Below are 17,631 nucleotides of genomic sequence, written 5' to 3' on the forward strand. Positions count from 1 at the left end.
ACCCAGGGTAACATCATGAAACAGTGTAAGCGAGAGTGAGATGGATTTGGGCGGGGGCTTTACATATTTATAATTAGAGAGTAAAGGTGCTGCATGTATCTAAGGTAGGGTGACCAGACGTCCTGGTTTTCCACCGGATGGTCCCGTTTTTTGTAGCAGTGTCCTGGTGTCCCGACACTTTGCTGCAAATTAAAGAAATGTTCTGGTTATTGCGTAGTGCCTGGGTTAAAGATGAATGTCCAGTTTTTAGGTTTCACATGCGTGGGCTGCGCACATGCGCAGTCTCGCTGGTGAGATTTAATGATATTGAGGAGCTTTCAGTAAGGGTCTTTAAGCCCCGCCCCTCTTTCCCATTGTCCGGTGTCACCGTTTATGCTAAACAGTGGCCAGCCCCTGGGAAAGAGCTCTTTCTGATGTATTCTTTTCTCTTTTTCTGCCGTCCTACTTGGACGGCCTGGCCTGCTTTCTTTCTGAAGTAAAAGGTTTCTTATCTTTATGGGGTCAAACATATGGCCCCATAAAGATAAGAAACCTTTTACTCCAGAAGGAAAGCAGGCCGAGGCCGTCCAAGTGGGACGGTAGAAAACGAGAAAAGCCTCTCGTCATGGCAAGCGCTTGTTTTTATAGCTTTTGAGGTCACGAAAAGCTTACTATTTAAGGCATCCTCTGAATTTACTGCGGCAAAGATAGGTTCCTTGGTCCTAAATGTTCATATTGTCAGTCCTCTCTGCACCTCTTTGGTTGTAGTCCTTAGGCAAGCCTTGTTGTGCTAATAAAGTACCCGACTTTGAATTGGAGTCCATTCTACCTGCCATATGGTGTGTGTAGCTTCCGAGTTTCCTCAATGGCCTTGGATCCCTAGCAGCACGTGGCTCGGTCTCCTTAGAAACGAGTTTGTAAACACACCGAGCGCAGTCATCCAGCCCTAATAACAGTACCCGACTTTGAATTGGAGTCCATTCTACCTTTTTTATTGCACTGTAAACAACAGGACATCTTGCCAGGTACTGAAGGCTGTGCACAGATGAGCAGCAGGCACTTAACCCATTAAGCTGCCGTCACAGGGAGTCAGTCCTCAGGCGGAGGACGGAAGTGGTGAGCGGACTGAGGGAGAGGGCAAGGATTAGCAGGAGGAGAGAGAGGCAGAGACAGGTGTGCGTGAGGGGGGACCCCGCCAGGCTCTGATTCACCAGGGATACTTGGCGCCTTCCATCTAGCCGGGGAATGACAGAGCTACAGATTTTAATTCATTCTTCCTGAGGGTGGCGCACTCTCACCAGCAGGTTATCATAGACAATGAGAGACTGCAGTCCCAGTGCAGTGTCCACTCCGCTTCACCAGTACGGGAATAGCATTGCACTGGGTGGCTCCCTCTCCATGTATGGTGGCACACGTTCAGCCAGTCCTGCTTTTTAGTCAAGAGCAAGTTGCATTCTGCGACATCTGATGTCATGTTTAACGTTGCAATAGTGGCATGAAAAATCGCAGCATGGTAAGTGCTGGTGCTGTTTAACAAACAGATCAAGAGGGGTTGAAGATATCACACATGGTGTGTGTATGACCAGTGTTGGACCCGCCTTTAGCAGTCTTGCATTTTCAGCTTGCCAGAAGAGCAAGAGTCTGGGCTGGGTTTTTGGTCCCGGTATACCAGCACACTGACCCTTTCCAGGCGGCCCTTTGGAACAGCCAGACTGTCCAGTCCGGCACAATATGGGACCACTTGGCCACTAAGAAATTGGGTCAGCGAGTAGGATATGCAGAAGTATACAAAAGAATGGCCAGGCAGGTTTGACAGCTCTGACACTTTAAGGGTAGCAGGGGTAGTCATTGCTGCATATACTGAGTAGCTCCTCCGAGGTCGCCTGTCATGCGGCATCAGAGCTCTCAAGATTCCTAGGTGCACGCATGTGTGTGTTTCATCAAGTCCAGAATTTTTCTTGAAATTTTGAGATTTGTAATCCTTCTTTCATAACGGGATAAGTGGAACTACAAATCCCAGAATGCAAAGGAAAAACCCGTGGGTTGGAACTCACATATGAAAGTAGGAAACTGACGATATCTTAAGACAAACTTGACCACCAGCCCTTTGCACGTTGGTACTTTTGGGCCCATGCTTAATACCGTTCAACTAAGCCTTCTTGGAAGGTAGCATTGACCTAAAAGGTTACACATGGCTTTGGGCTACTTGCAAACCTTGCAGACAATTTTTAGCAACACAAGTAAGTACAGTTATCAAGATTTTGGTCTTAGGTCTGCCTTTTGCTAGTTTCATTAGTTTGTGGTATCCTTTGTAGTAACATTACTAATACTCCGCACAAAAAAAGCATTTTTGTTTACATATTTTGCTTTGCATATAAGTTTGGCGTCACGTTGTGCAGACACAGAAAGTATCTGTATCGGAAAACTGGGCGTCATTTGTCAGACAGTGTCCAAGAAAAACAATATTTTTCAGCTTAAAGGATTATTAGCGTCGAGGCCTCGAAGGTCAGCATGGCTGTTCTTCACAGCCAGAAGTGTGGCGCTTAACACAAATCCAGTTATCCTGACCCAAATTGCAGGTTATTAAGATATTTGTGCACGAAATACATTTCTCTCCTCCTCGCCGCTTGCCAGCCCCACCCCCACCCCCCTTCTCCGACTCCAGCTTCATCTATACAGTAAGAATTCATAATCCACGGGTTGACATCCCTGCTCCCATGGCAACAGGTTGGGATGTCACAAAAAGAGGGCACTTCTTCGATCCTTTTTCTTTTTGAATGTTTATAACTTTATATTTAAATTGGAATGCAAATTATACACTTGAGGTCATGTTTTGTGTTAGAAGCATTTACCTTAAAATATTTCAATATAACGTATTAAAAACATTTCCTGTAAATACAAAGCATAGGTAATTTACGTACCATCCCATTTTTAATCCTTTACACACAAAACATTAAACATTTGTTTTAAATACATATTCTTGTTCCACGACACTCCCCCACCCCCCCAAAAAACACCTTTTGTCTCAACGAGGGTAGATATTTTCTAAACAAAATCCTAACAGAGATGTCAATTCAAAAGCTGCAAATACATTTGTTAGATCCAGTTTCCAGCCTATGAGACATTGAACATCTAGTGAACTGGCATAGGGCGAATTCCAGCGGTTTTCAGTTGGATTCTTGGATTTGGTAGTTTCCGTGTGGTTCTCTCCTTCGCTTTTATTTGGTATTTTTAGGTAACCTCTACATTCTCGTGCTTTTTCTGGTGAATTCGTATAGGCCTAGGTCAAACAACTCATACTCTCAATTGGAAGCTGTAAGAAGCAATTTGAAGGAAATCTTCTTGAACTTGACTAGGAAGCGGGGCCCATTTTCACAGAAAAGGACACAGGATAAATGAATAAACCAGCGGAACTACATTTTGTCCAAAATGTGCTATTCAAATATTTGTATTCAGCTCTTTCATTTTGTTATTAAATAGTGTGTTCTATTATTTCCCTCTGTGTCCTATTTAGGGGACCGTCTTTTAGGTCTTGCGTTTGGCAGCACACGCGCTGCATGCGCTCTCCCAGCGAGACCTAAAGTAATCTTTATGTTGGCTGAAAGTTAGTCTAATTTGTTTTTCCACTTGTGATTGGTTAACCTGAGGCATTGTGTTGTGTTTGTGCTTTCTGTTGGCCTGTTTATCCTCCAGTTACTTCTGTGTAGTTCCACAGCAGCAGCGCCTAAGTACAGTGTTCGTCCGCAACTCACACTTGTTTTAATTAACTGCAGTGTGCCATCTGTTTCTCATGCCGCATTTCTTTATTTATTTAAGACGCGCTCCTGTGCTCGCGATAGAACGGCGGCATTCCTCCAGCCCAGCATGTTACTTTCAAGGGACTTTCCCTCCCCCCGTTGGCTCCACGTAGACAGCTTGTTTTATAGCGCCGGGTGTGGAGTTCCGAATACATGCGTTAATGCGAAGTATTTTATTGTTTGTCACGCTGTAATAAAAAGATGTTGTTATATTGACTAAGCAGTGTGTCATTTCGTATGTAAGTGTGATGCTGTGTGAAAGAGAAGTCTCACTGACAGATGTTATCATTCAAGAAAATATAAGAACACAGCAGCAGGCGGTCAAGCACACGGTCAAGCACCACCGCCCCTTTAGTTTCAAAATTCGATGAAGTGTGCAACAACTCCCGACAACAGCTGCTGAAAGATGCCTTTTTAAACTTATCAAAAACCCAAAAGGAAGGTGCACAACATTAGAGTCCAAACAAAATAATATTTTTAGAGATTCCTCTTTTATTGAATTTCTTTTCAGTAGAAAACTGGCACACAGCTAACGCGTTTCGTTCCCCAGTGCCACGGGAACTTCGTCAGGGCATAAAGTGATTTGTGATGTCTTAATTGAAGATGTACGGGATTTCTTTAAATCTATGTAGCAACGGTTCTATGCGATCCGTATTCCGAATTTGAGCCAAAAAATATATATATATAGATCGGTCAGAAATTCCACTTATGTCAATCCATTCTTCAAATTAAAATGAAAGCAGAATTCTACTCCCACGTGTATCCGCAAACTGATGGTGATCAACACTGGTCTTTAAAACGTCAATTCCTTGAATATCAAAAGTGTCTCAAGTGGTGACCAACGCCCTGCTAATGGCCACACCACAGTGGAACTGCACACCAATAGCGTGTTCGCTTGTATGTACTGCGACCATGCTGTTTGTCATCGTATTTCGGAAACTCTGATCAACATTAAAGGGGAGGCTGATTATGCCAATCTCTGCGACCTAAAGTCACTGAACTGACCAGTTCAACGTCCAGATATTAGGAGCTATAATTTATTTTTATCAACGAACAAGCTATTGATTTACATCAAAGGGGAGGCTGATTATGATACTCTCTCTGATCGAATGTTACGGAACTGACCGGCTCTAAGTTACGCATATTAGGAGTTATATATATCCTGTTCTCTCTATCGGCGAACACGCTATTGCGCTGTGCGTAGTTCCTTCTATGCTACATGTTAGGGTGACCAACTATCCGTCAATTTCACGGACAGTCCGTAAATTGGACCTTACTTCCGGTGTCCGTGAGGATCCTTTTACGGACGCCTTTTGTCCGTAATTTTGGGCCTTTCAGGTAACAGAGCTGTTCCCTGTGAGAAGCCTCAGCTCCCTAATGGGGCCGCCTCGCACTCCTCTGAGCACAAGAGCAGCCCCACCCGCCCATTGTCATTCTGTATGCGGCTGGTGATTGCCACACACAAAATGACAATGGGTCAGTCTGGGCTGGCACAGCATGTGGTGGTCTCCTCCAGACTCAGTCCAAGGCAGGGCATTCTGTCACGTGAAGTGCAAAAACGTCCATGCTGCTGCTAGGTGAGAATCTAGTTAACCAAAGGAAGGCGGTGAAAGAAGTTCAAAGGAAAGGATTATAGTTATAGTATAGCAGCCATGGTTGCTGCTTTTTTATTTTATGCAACTAGCAAACATTGACAAAGCCAATACTTCTGGCTTGCAGTAGGTGAAACGTTACTTGTTCTAGGTGTAACGTTACTTGTTGTATTATACATCTGGATGCAATGACAGAAGCAACAAAAATACCAGTCTGGCTGCACATTATATTAAGCACAGATTTTTAGCTCATGTGTTTTAAGCCACGCATTTTATTACATTAAACACCGTTTTGGAGAGACCCCCCTAGTTTTTACATCCCACTCAAAGCTCTGGGAACAACACCATGTCACAGTCGCCTAACGTCCAGGCACTGTGCCTCATGCACGACTCATGCCTTCCATGTTTTCAGATTTCCTATGTTCAGGGGCATAGTGAATCTTCCCCCACCCCACCCCTTGCTTTAGGAACTACAGTGAGGGTGGAGTTCTTTGTGGGTCTCATAATTCATATGAAAAGGTGAGTGAGCAAGTAAGTGAAGGAAGGGGTGGATGGATGGCTGGATAGATGAGTGAAATGATGAATGGATGGATGGATGAGTGAAAGGGGATTTGAAAGGGTGCATGACGGGCGAGTGAAAGGATGGATGGATGAGTGAAATGATGGATGGATGGATGAATTGATAAGTGAAAGAGCAGATTGATGAATTGATAAGTGAAAGGGTGAATGGATGGATGGATGAATGAAAGGGTGGATGTAAGGCTGAATGAGTGAGTGAAAGAGCGGGTAGATGGACAAAAGGATAGATAGATGAGTGAAGGAGTGAAAGGGTGGATGGACGAGTGAAAGGGTGGATGGACGAGTGAAAGGATGGATGAATGATAGGTTCAATGGAAGGATTCATGAGTGAATGAGTAGATGGATGGGTGGGTGGATGGAAGAATGGATGGCTAAGTGAAAGGGGAATTGCAAAGAGAAAAGGGGATATGTAAATGGATGACTAAACAGTTGAATGGGTGGAAGGATGAGTGACTGGATGGATGAATGAGTAAGTGAAAGGATGGCTGGATAGGTAAATGGCTGGATGGATGAGGGAATGGGTGGAAGAATGGATGGATGAGTGTACGGATGGATAGGGTGAAAGGGTGGCTGGATGATGGATGAGTAAAAGGGTGGATTGAGGGATGGATGAGTAAAATGATGGATGGAAGGATACGGGATGGATAGGTTTGTAAATGGATGAATATGGACAAGGATGGGCACAGAGATGGAAGGACACGATGAATGGTGAAAGACTCAATGATGGATGAATGTATGATTACACATTGTAGGCCCCATTATCTTAAGCAACAATTCCTATACATTGACTTTCACATTTATATGAGTGATTGTCTCTATATATTATGTGTGTGTTGAAATGCACTCCAAAAATCTACTCCACATACTTGGGGTGAGTAGCACTATAGAAGAAATGAAATATACAAGAGCGAGGGTCTATGTGAAGATGAGGGGCACCATTGGAGGGTGTTATATAGGCCAGACTGGCCAGACCGTGCATCAGGCGTTTTCTCTGGGGCTGGAAAGGTTGGCGCGGCTTTGTTACCACAAAAAGACGTGCACATTTGCTGGAAGCTGCGCGCATACTGACAAACCATGAAGTGCACAATTGTCTCAACCTAATATAAACTTATTTTCACTTGTACTTTAGTAGTTGTATATTTACTTACTTCTATACTATTTCGCAACCTTCTCAGATGTGTCTGTAAACGTACCTTTTGTCCTGAATTTTGACCACCTGTCCTGAATTTTTGTCCTGAATTTTGACCCTTTGTCTGGAATTTTTACACTCACTGTCCTGAATTTGAACCCCTGCCAGTTGGTCACCCTACTACATGTCTATCTCGAACTTGTCTTCTAAGCAGATGCTATCCATTCACACGAACTTCAGCAAAGCTCATCTTCACCATGTGCAGGGCTGCGGAATGGGCGACCTGCCCTGGCTGATCCTGCCTTCTCATGCCCCCCTGGTGCCATCTCAGCACCACGGGAAGTCTCGGGATCTGATAGCTGGGAGCTATGGAACACCTACTGAAATCCCTCTTGCTTCCCTTAGTAGAGAGAGTGAAATGGGTCAGTGACCAATTGGAGTCCCTTAAAGAAGTAATTACAACCAATATTAACCGGCTTAATGATTCGGCCGCTCCTTTTTCAAATCCGATATCATTAGGGCAACCGATAGAGGATAAAATGACTACACCACAGGTTGCCAATGATGGAATCACCAGTAGTTCACAAACAAATAAACAGGTACCCTTGGAAGCTCCCATAAGAGGGAAAGAGGGAAACAAGGGATGCCCAGTAGGTTTACCAGTTCCCAAGCCCATACAAGCTGCGAGGGAATACCTTTCGAATAAATCCACATATGGTGCCTTATAACATATTGACCTCCCACCAGAAGCAGCACCATATGTTCTAGCCCTGACTGGGGTTCCTGAATTAGCAGCAGGGAAGAAGGAATGTTACCCTGAACTCAAAAATAAGGTGATTTATTGGCTCCGCAACAACTGGTCCCTATCACCCAACCTAGATGGTGAGATATTACATGTAAGACAACTGGGTTGGGTGGGTCAGAGACCAAAGGATAAAAAAGGAGATGTCATCATAATAAATTTCAGGGACCGTAGGGTCACTGCACATATGAGGGATTCGTATCTGGAAAGTGGTGAGGGGGGAATATCAACGTATGATCTTAGCTATTTTTACCCTGCATCCCTGGTGGCAAAACCGCAAAGACCCTGGAATCCATACACAAGAAATCTAGCCGATAAAGGTTTCAACATCCCAATGTCCAATCGCTTTTCACTCCGGTCAGGATTAGAGGGGGTAGACTGACTTGCTAAGAGATAAACTGGTGAGCTCCTTTCTACAACCCAGGTAGCCATATTAGAGGTCAGTTCAGAAGAAGGGGATGGAGTTAAAGGAGATGGTAAGAGCCCCTCCGCTTCAAGGGATCAACATCCCGACATTCAGGTCTTAGAATTAGTGAGGGACCACAGGCTAGACCCTCGCTGTATCGACCAGTGCAGTGTACCCATCACCCAAATAAGGAATGGAAACACGATTGTTAATACCCCCACTCCCACCCACTTGCAGGTTACCGAGTGTCTATTAAATAAAACGCTGCTCATTTAATAGTTTCCTGGAATATAGCAGGTATAAAGACTAAACTATCATCCCTAGGCTGGCTAGCATTTATTGACCAATATATGGTCATTTTATTCCAGGAAACCTGGCAGGTGGACCCTCAGTTTAGGCAGGGCTACTTAAACTTTTTTGTTCCTGCAATTCGCACTGCAAGAGGGAGGCCAAATGGGGGCCTAACTACTTGGGTCAAGCAGGATAACAGTTACATGGTTACTCAGATTGATTCTGGTTGCAATGATATTCTCATTATAAGGTTAGAATGCCCAAACGCCAGAGACCTGTATATTTTTAATGTATACGCAAGGGGAAAACCGGGTGGCAAACAGTCAGAGGTAGTCTCTAAGCTGGGATTCCATTTGGATAAACTCAATGGTAAAGCACATTTGCTAATAGCGGGAGATTTTAACTGTTGTCTTGAGCCCCTCGATCAAAATGACATTAACCTAGCTAAGGAGGAAGATAGTGCATGGGGCATCCCGCAATTAATTATTCCCCCGATAAAGCGCTGGACCCAGGCCGCACTCCAGCTCAAAGCTCTATGCCTAGAACAGGGGCTGCGTGCAGTTAATGGTAGGACCAGCGCAGACAAAGAAGGAGCACCAACATTTGATAATAGGGTGCGTTCCAGCAGAATAGATTATATATTGGTTAATTTAGAATTTTCGGAATCTATTCATGATATGTCTATCATAAAAAGAGCAGAGAGTGACCATAATCCCCTTAGTTTAACTTTGGACCTGAATGGTGCACCGCAGGCTGATTCCAAAATACCAACCATTGACCTATTCCAAACAAATGATGAACGGAGGGTGAAATGGTCTGAATGTCTAGTGAAAGAGGATCACATCCTAGCTATGGGGGAATTAGCCGAAAGGGCATCCATGGAGCTCCAAGAATGCTTATTAAATCAAGCCTCTCTGTCCAAGGCTGCTCCTATTCATTTAACACTTTTTAATAACCTTAAAATATTTTTTACTAAGAAGGTGACAGGACCTAGACATAACACTAAAACCACAAACCAGTTCACTGGTATGATAAGAGCTGCAGGGCCACCTATAAAATACTTGCTGCAGCAGTAAAATTGAAAAACAGGGATGTAATCCAAGATGCAAGGCACAAGTATAAGAATGCTCAGCGAGAAGCAAAAAAATCTTGGGACGAAAAATATTGGCAGGAACTATATGAGGCTAGCAGATCTAGAAATATGGTAGGTTTTTGGGACCTAGTAAAATGGGGTAAGGGTTGCCCCAGAGCCCAACCAGAAAACAATGTCTCTCCTGAATTATGGGTGAAGCATTTTAAGAAGCAGTTTGCTTGCCAGGACTTGGACACTGGGATATCTCCTACAATTGTCCCTGCCAATTTTTCACAAACTCCCTTACAATTTAGTCAAAAGGAGGTAGAGTATGTCCTAGAAACCGTCCCGAAAAGCAGAGCGCCTGGTCTGGATACCATACCAGCGGACCTTTTCATTCACGGGAAAGACGTATGGGCAAAATATATAATGCACCTTGCAAACGCGATTGCTAAAGGCTCCCCAATACCCGATACCTGGAAGGGAGCTGAGATAATTCCCATATTTAAGAAAGGCGACTGTTCTGACTCCGCTAATTATAGACCAATCAGCCTAATAGACTGTATTCAAAAGGTGGTGGCCAGGCTAGTCCTATCGAGGATCCAATGCTGGATTGATGATGTAGATGCCTTGTCACCTCTACAAGCCCGGTTCCGTGCACACACAAGCACGGTGGACCAGGTTTTTAGATTTGTCACTATTTATTGGAGGTGGGTAGTTCTTGGAGGGGGCACACTATATGCCGCATTTGTCGACCTAAAATCGGCTTTTGACTTAGTGCCCCGAAAGAAGTTGTGTCAAGTCCTTCAGGAACAAGGCTTACCACCTGAACTACTTGCGTTCTTAGTTAAATTTCACGACAATAATTATGCCCAGGTCTGGTGGGGACAACAAGGACAGGTAACAGATTGGTTTCCAATTCTGAATGGCGTAAGACAAGGATGTGTCTTAGCTCCAACACTGTTTTCTCTGTACATCAACAGGGTTACCGACTACTACAAGGACTTTCCAACTGATGCTCCTAAGCTTAGTGGTGTGTTGATACCCCTGCTGATGTTTGCAGATGACACCCTTTTGATTTCTAAGACCCAGCAGGGCCTTCAGAGATCAATTGGACGGTTTGAGACCTTCTGTAATGACTATGGCCTTGTTATCAATGTGTCCAAAACTAAATTTATGGTGATGCATAGGCATAAACATGTGACAGGGAGAGCAAAAATGAATGGGGAGCCACTTGAGCAAACCCAATCATTTACATATTTGGGAATTACACTAGGCTCAAGACTTGAATGGAAACCCCATATCAACCAATTGGTAACTAGACACGCCCAGCTGGCGGGAGTGCTCTAAAGGGAACTGCGCTCCTCGGCCACCCAACCCATAGCTCCAGCGCTTAAAATTCATGACACTAAAATTCGGGCATCGGTGCTGTATTTATTTATTTATTTATTTATTTATTTATTTATTTATTTATGCGATTTTTAAAGCGCTGCAAATACCCATAGGTGTCTCGGCGCTGAGAGCTAAAGCTGATACCAGTAAAGTAAATCTCTGAGGCAGTATTTAGAGTGATTTATGAATAATCATGTTGTTGAGAAAACAGCCATGTCTTTAGCTGCTTTCTGAAGATGATCAGCGTTGGACTGGATTTTATATTAAAAGGAAGGGAGTTCCATAGTTTTGCAGCTGTGATGGTAAAACATTTGTCTCCCCAGTTAACTTTCCTTGTTCTGGGTATATGAAGCAGATGAGCAGTATTGGAACGAAGCGTTCTGGAGGTTGATAAAGGCTTGAGTGAACTCCTAAGAAATTTAGGTCCCATATTATTTATTGCCTTGTAGACAATACAAAGGGCCTTGAATTTCGTGCGACTTCTGACCGGAAGCCAATGCAGTTGGTCCAAATGTCTAGAGACAGAGCTAAATTTTGGAATGCCCAATAAAACTCTAGCTGAGGCATTTTGTATCATTTGAAGTTTGGAGATGACCTTTTTTTGTGCGTTGAGGAAGAGGGCATTGCAGTAGTCAGTGCGTGAAAACACCAGTGTTGAAATTAGTGTATGGGGCAGAACTATGGGGGTCATGTTACATTTCAGCTCTGGCAATCGCCCAAAACAAATTTATTAGAGGCCTAGCGAGGTTACCTCCATCTACTCCACTTTTACCTCTATATATAGATTTGGGCTGTCAGAGGATAGAGGATGTTGCGCAATTTAGACCCATAGCATACTGGCGGAGGATTTGGTTACCCCTGAACTCAGCCACTATGCTCAGGCTCTCCTTGAGGTAAGAGACTTGGACACAGCCAATAGAATAAAATGGTTCTGAGACTCCAAGGCCACCTATACCGCTAAGGGCCTTGGTGATCTATGGGAAAACCCAGCGCAAAACATCTTTCCCCCACGTAAGATCCTTAAGGAACTGTAATGATCGATGGTCTCTTTACGAGACTTTCGAAGATGTACTGTGCCCTCATTACAATGTGAGTTTCTTGAGCTTAAACACCTACCAGCCTATGAACCCTACTGGGACCTTATTACAATCCCTGAGGATAGGAAACGGTTACACCAATATAGGGGGGGCACTCTGCCAATCAATACCTTTACAGGCAAATGGTCCACTGGTGGGGGTGTTATGTGCCCCTTTTGCATTACACAACCGGAGAGCCTTGCCCACATCTTGTTTATCTGCCCGGTCTATAAAATCCCACGACTAAGGTGGATCAGGCCGATTTGCCTCCTGAAAGGCATACAAAAAGGTACAGAGGCCTTTAGGGTCTTTAAAACGGACAGTTCTGAAAGTGTAATAATTGCTGTGTCTAACTTCCTTAGCTGGATGTGGGCAATACGTAGGAATAAACTGAATTCAGTAGCCGTCACCACCGTCTAGGTAACTCCTACATTTCATGAAATAATGTTTTTTTATATAAGGTTTCCTTTTAGATAAATTGTTGTAAATATTGTTCTTTTTAAATGTTTTTTAATTTATTTTAATGTTTTTATGAACTTAGGTGGAAATTGTATTCAATCAAATATAAGGAATAGTCAGAGGACAGAATTGGATGGAAGTTCTATTGTGAAAACCCTTGTTGTTTTTTTTAATATGTTTGTCTTTCATGACATAATGTCGAAATAAAGACTAATTGAATTGAATTGATAGCTGGATGACCAAAGTCACTCGTGGTCGAACAGCGCGTCGCGTCATTTCCCACAAGTTGACTGCGGGTGGAGAGATATCAAAACTACTGTGACGCCAGACGCTTTCACCGCGAGTAAAGCTTTCATCCCACGAGCCGCTGTCTTCAGATGTGCGTAGTTACAACTCATGGCTCTGACCACCCGGAAGCTTCTAACGGCTGATAAGCTCTGTGTTGTGATGTAAAAAAGTCCATTAGATGCTGAGATGTAGCAAACATGAAGATGATTTACTGAGGGAGATATAGATGGTAATAATCAAGTAAATCATTCAGCGAGCCCCACCAGGAGCAGCTCCCTTGCTGCTCAGCCCATACTTGCAACTGACACTCATCTCACCAGGCAGCCCAAACATTCCATTACATCACACGCACCAGCATTCCAAAACACATCCACTCACAACACATGCATTCTGGCTGAGCAGCAAGGCAGGGAATTGGGAAGAATGTATGGCACTGAATACAAGAACCTGGAATCTATAACACATGTGCCTTTCATTATGTCCTTAGCAAAGATAGCTATGAAAGAGAATTTCTTCAATTTTGAGAACACCATATACCTACAGATCTCAGGCACCAGCATGGGGAGCATTTTTGCTCCCAGCCTGGCAAACCTATACGTCCATGCTTTTGAGCAAGAGTGTGTCCTGACTCCTAACAACCCTTTCAAGGCACACATCCACTGGTGGAAACGCTACATAGATGATATCCTCGTCATTTGGCGAGGTGACCAACAATCTATTATTGCATTCCACCAGTGGCTAAATACTCAGAATCGTTTTCTGAGGTTTACAGTGGAAAGCAACAAAGAAAGAAACGTTTTTTGTGCGAGACGACCGACGTTGCAGGGAAGCTGAGGATTACGTGGGACACGGGAGACCTTTTGCCTGTTTATTTAACGGAACAAGTATAAAGAAAAACAAGACCTGTCCCCGTGAATTTAAAATCCACAAAAGCACATTGAAAGGGATTTTTTACACAAAAGATACCGGCAAATACAGAATATTGAAGCCGAACTTTGACTGAAGAAAGAAGTAAAAATAGTTGATCATCTTTTTAAAAAAAATAAAGAGAGTAAGAAAAACACAAAAAGGCAGCCAAAGGAACATTTTCTTATCATCAATTTAAGAGAACCAAAACAAAGATAATACGTACAAACAGTCCTGGATCAAAGTGTGATGAAGCACATGAGATTAACTAGGAAAACGTGCAATATGTGAACAGGAGAATTATACTGACGGCAACCAACCAGTGCCATATGTAGGAGAGACTCATTAATATAGTCTTGAAAAAGATGGTAATACATCAATAAAAACCATTGAAACGCGTCAACGCACCTCTGCACGATCAAGAGATCAAAAAACCTAGCCTGTAGACAAAGAATTATATATGTCCAGGATTGTGTTTATGCCAAAAATCTCAAAAAACGTGCAATAGTTATTGACAATTTTACGTCTTTGTATGTCTCTCCTTTCTTGTATTTTTCAGATTAATATAATGTGTATGAACTGTTGCTTTTTTTAATAATTTGTTTTTTAATGTTTTTGTGCAGGAGTAACTGTATTTCATGAATGTGTTCATGAAATTTTAACGTATGTGTATAATGATTTGTTTTTAACAATAGATTGTATTTGTATGAACTTTTTTTATAATAAAACAAATTAACTATATTTTTGTTGCATAAGTGTATGAGATAGGAAGGGTCCCCCAAGGGATCTAGAGGGCCTATTGGGTAGTTTGAGACAAACATTTAGGTTTGTCCCATGTAAGAACGGTTTGCCAAGGGAAAAACTATCTTCCCTGTTAAATACCCTGTTTACCTGGTTGTAGGGGGTCTCTCTTTAATTTGAAACATCCTGTGAGCACCAACATCCTACAATGTCCTTGATAACAAGGACGTGTATACACAGTGCATCTTAGAGTGAACAACCTGCTACAACAGCCGAGTGTAGTACACAACAGGGTAAACCCAGAAATAGAGAGTCATCTGGGAATATTGTCAAAATAGAAGCAACTGCCTGTTACTCCTTAAGAAGGATAGTACAGTGAGGTACTCAGAAGATACCATTTATCGACAGCACATCCAAGTTATATATTGTATCATATGTTGTACAAGAGAACTATAACATGGGTGAAGCAGTGCTCAGAAACAGCGGGTAAAGCACTTTTACATAAAATAAGTTGGCCTAAAAGAAAGCAAGTGCATGCAATGGTTCAGATCCTGTTGGCATGTGACCAAATTATTGTAGATGAGTCCAGTTTATGATGCTGTAGGACAATTGTGTAGTATTGCAGTTGTGACTCATTTTAGATCAATCCGCGTGTCCTCATCAGGACAGCATTATTTTAGCATCACAGATTGTTGTAAATATAATGTACAGAGACAGAATTGTACTCGTTTTCGTTGACCCATCAGTGATACAAAAGATGTACAAAGATCTTGTCTGCCAACGAGTAGGTTGCACCTACAGAATCTTATTTTTATCTCCTGCCACAGTAACAAAACGAAATCATATTGAGAACATAAAAGAACATGCATTGAAAATGCAATAGGTCTCGCCTTTCATTAAGTTAAAGCCATTTGTTTTGCTATACAATACCATGAGCAAAGCAAATGGCTTTAACTTATTCAAAGGCAAGCCCTAGTGCATTTTCAATGCTTGTTTTGCAAGCAGTTACTAACGGGAACAAAGCCAAGCTTTCAACTTAATGCATTTGGGTACTCAATAGACATATTTACAATATTTAAACTGTCAATAATTCGAAAAGCCAACAGACTAGTGCGATAATTAATTGTTTTCATTATTTTGTATTACAAGTCTGTGTCACAAATAAAAAGAAACTGACACTACAAGCAGCAGCCTTATGCCTGCAACAGAAATGTTTGAGAGGATATGGTGTCAGCGGCTGGACTGCCGACCTTGGAACTCGGAAACCAAGGCGTGAGCCTTGGGGTCCATTTATCATCTTGTGTGATTCTGGGCAAATCACCTAATCTCCCCGTGCCTACCAAAAAAACAAGCATTTGCAATGCAATAAGTCTTGCGAGTTTAAGCTACGGTTATTGGCATTGTAAATGACAATGCCTTTTATTTATGGTTAAAAAACCAAAACATAAATAAAAGGCATTGGCACAATGCCAATAGCTCATTTTCGCGTAAAAGCGAGACCTATTGCATTGCAAATGCTGCTTTACTTGTGACTGCTGAGACGGGTCTGCATCGGGCTCTCCGTTTTTGGCCTCATGGAGAAAAAAAGAAGCTGTTTGCTGCAGCAGTCGCGCCCTTCACTGCTTTCAAAGAGACGCGTGATAGTTCTTTGCAGTCTCTTCATTCCAGAACTGAGGCATTTTCAATGCTATGTACAGCGAAGCCAAAGCTGTTGCTTATTTGTCTCATGCAGCTAACAACCACTGACAAGGCCAATAGTCCTGACTTGTTTGAGGTGTGATGTTACTCGTATTTATTTACCTGGATACAATGACAGAAGCAGCATATTTTTTTGGGCGGGACGCTGTGCTAAGTACAAACGTTTTTTAGTAAATGTGTTTTGAGCCACGCCCCTTGAGAGACCCCTCCCTCCCTGTTTGTTTTTTATCCCACTTAAAGCCATATATATGTGTCTCTCTCAGTCCTTCTATGACTAAGACACCTGGCCCGTTTTGTGTTTATTTTGAGGTTCTGGTCCCTCTCATCCAAGGCCTCTGTGTGAGGGTGAGACACGGGGTCTCCTCACTGCGGGGGTCCTTTGAGGTCACTGGTGTAGAGGGGGGTGGGCTTTGGGGGGGGTCAGTGAGTGCTGTGAAGCCCCAGACTCGCGGGGGCTGCTCCTCTCACAGGTTCCCGCTTCCTCCAGAGGGGGTTGGGGGGGGGGGGGTGAGTTTGTAGTCAGTTGCTGGTTCTCCCCCCCCCCAGTCTTGCTCTCACTTGTGTTTGTTTTCTCTCCACAGGTCTTGAGCTGCGTCTGATCCTCGTCGGCGGCGACGTAGTCGGGAAGAGCAGCACCGGGAACAGCCTCCTGGGGAGAGAAGAGTTTAAGACCGGAGACACAGGAGAGTCCGACTTCATGACCAGCCAGTGCCAGAGGGGGGAAGGGCAGTGGGGGGGCCGGCCCCTGGTGCTGGTGGACACCCCGGGCCTCCACTCCCCTTTGTTCACCCCAGAGAAGCTCCGCTCGGAGATGCAGCGTGGCGCAGAGCTCTGCCCCCCCGGCCCCACGCCCTCCTCCTGGTGCTCCAGATCGGGCCGTTCGCCCTGGGGGTGGGGTGGGCCGCGGAGAGGATCAAGTGCCTATTCGGGGCGGAGGCGCTACAGTTCACGGTGATCGTGTTTACAGGGACGGAGGAGCTGCGGAGGGGTAAAACTATAGAAACCTTTGTGCCTGACTCCGGGGACGAGGAGCTTAAAGAGCAGGTCCGGCTCTGCGGGGGGCAAGTCTTCGCCCTCAACAACCGCGCGACGGGGGCGGAGAAGGAGGAGCAGGTGCGGGGGCTCATGCAGGTGATAAACAAGATGGTGGAAGGGAATGGGGGCAGCTATCTCAGGCTGGGGCAGGATCAGGAGGTACCAGTGCTTTAAATGGGAAAAAATAAGTGCAGGTTCTCATTAATATGAGCTAGAGGTGTGGCAAGTGGGCGGGGCTAGGGGCGGGGCTAAGAGAAAAATATGATGATACATAATGAATTCTGTACCAGTTGCAGACATTATAAAAACACATGAAAAATATGTGTATGTAAACGAAACAGGTTAACTCGTTACACAAAATGAAATCCAAACAGGATGATATGTGAACA

At 43.8% G+C, this 17,631-nt stretch overlaps 1 pseudogene; it reads left to right on the forward strand.

Moving 5' to 3' along the window:
* The first annotated feature begins 13,285 nt into the window (after positions 1-13,285).
* Positions 13,286-17,416, forward strand: LOC147661071 (GTPase IMAP family member 2-like; annotated as a pseudogene).
* The last annotated feature ends 215 nt before the right edge of the window (positions 17,417-17,631 follow it).

The sequence above is a fragment of the Lissotriton vulgaris genome, unplaced genomic scaffold (assembly GCF_964263255.1).
Source record: "Lissotriton vulgaris unplaced genomic scaffold, aLisVul1.2 SCAFFOLD_2433, whole genome shotgun sequence".
Taxonomy (NCBI): Eukaryota; Metazoa; Chordata; class Amphibia; order Caudata; family Salamandridae; genus Lissotriton; species Lissotriton vulgaris.